We start from the raw sequence: 1,944 nt of genomic DNA on the forward strand, positions 1-1,944 counted from the left end.
ATGAGTGAAGACGTAAGGGCTTCGAACCTTCTTATATGAGTGAAGACGTAAGGGCTTCGAACCTTCTTATATGAGTGAAGACGTAAGGGCTTCGAACCTTCTTATATGAGTGAAGACGTAAGGGCTTCGAACCTTCTTATATGAGTGAAGACGTAAGGGCTTCGAACCTTCTTATATGAGTGAAGACGTAAGGGCTCGAACCTTCTTATATGAGTGAAGACGTAAGGGCTTCGAACCTTCTTATATGAGTGAAGACGTAAGGGCTTCGAACCTTCTTATATGAGTGAAGACGTAAGGGCTTCGAACCTTCTTATATGAGTGAAGACGTAAGGGCTTCGAACCTTCTTATATGAGTGAAGACGTAAGGGCTTCGAACCTTCTTATATGAGTGAAGACGTAAGGGCTTCGAACCTTCTTATATGAGTGAAGACGTAAGGGCTTCGAACCTTCTTATATGAGTGAAGACGTAAGGGCTTCGAACCTTCTTATATGAGTGAAGACGTAAGGGCTTCGAACCTCTTATATGAGTGAAGACGTAAGGGCTTCGAACCTTTTATATGAGTGAAGACGTAAGGGCTTCGAACCTTCTTATATGAGTGAAGACGTAAGGGCTTCGAACCTTCTTATATGAGTGAAGACGTAAGGGCTTCGAACCTTCTTATATGAGTGAAGACGTAAGGGCTTCGAACTTCTTATATGAGTGAAGACGTAAGGGCTTCGAACCTTCTTATATGAGTGAAGACGTAAGGGCTTCGAACCTTCTTATATGAGTGAAGACGTAAGGGCTTCGAACCTTCTTATATGAGTGAAGACGTAAGGGCTTCGAACCTTCTTATATGAGTGAAGACGTAAGGGCTTCGAACCTTCTTATATGAGTGAAGACGTAAGGGCTTCGAACCTTCTATATGAGTGAAGACGTAAGGGCTTCGAACCTTCTTATATGAGTGAAGACGTAAGGGCTTCGAACCTTCTTATATGAGTGAAGACGTAAGGGCTTCGAACCTTCTTATATGAGTGAAGACGTAAGGGCTTCGAACCTTCTTATATGAGTGAAGACGTAAGGGCTTCGAACCTTCTTATATGAGTGAAGACGTAAGGGCTTCGAACCTTCTTATATGAGTGAAGACGTAAGGGCTTCGAACCTTCTTATATGAGTGAAGACGTAAGGGCTTCGAACCTTCTTATATGAGTGAAGACGTAAGGGCTTCGAACCTTCTTATATGAGTGAAGACGTAAGGGCTTCGAACCTTCTTATATGAGTGAAGACGTAAGGGCTTCGAACCTTCTTATATGAGTGAAGACGTAAGGGCTTCGAACCTTCTTATATGAGTGAAGACGTAAGGGCTTCGAACCTTCTTATATGAGTGAAGACGTAAGGGCTTCGAACCTTTTATATGAGTGAAGACGTAAGGGCTTCGAACCTTCTTATATGAGTGAAGACGTAAGGGCTTCGAACCTTCTTATATGAGTGAAGACGTAAGGGCTTCGAACCTTCTTATATGAGTGAAGACGTAAGGGCTTCGAACCTTTTATATGAGTGAAGACGTAAGGGCTTCGAACCTTCTTATATGAGTGAAGACGTAAGGGCTTCGAACCTTCTTATATGAGTGAAGACGTAAGGGCTTCGAACCTTCTTATATGAGTGAAGACGTAAGGGCTTCGAACCTTCTTATATGAGTGAAGACGTAAGGGCTTCGAACCTTCTTATATGAGTGAAGACGTAAGGGCTTCGAACCTTCTTATATGAGTGAAGACGTAAGGGCTCGAACCTTTTATATGAGTGAAGACGTAAGGGCTTCGAACCTTCTTATATGAGTGAAGACGTAAGGGCTTCGAACCTTCTTATATGAGTGAAGACGTAAGGGCTTCGAACCTTCTTATATGAGTGAAGGAGTAAGGGCTCGAACCTTCTTATATGAGTGAAGACGTAAGGGCTTCGAACCT

The sequence above is a fragment of the Asterias rubens genome, chromosome 15, assembly GCF_902459465.1.
Source record: "Asterias rubens chromosome 15, eAstRub1.3, whole genome shotgun sequence".
Classification (NCBI taxonomy): domain Eukaryota; kingdom Metazoa; phylum Echinodermata; class Asteroidea; order Forcipulatida; family Asteriidae; genus Asterias; species Asterias rubens.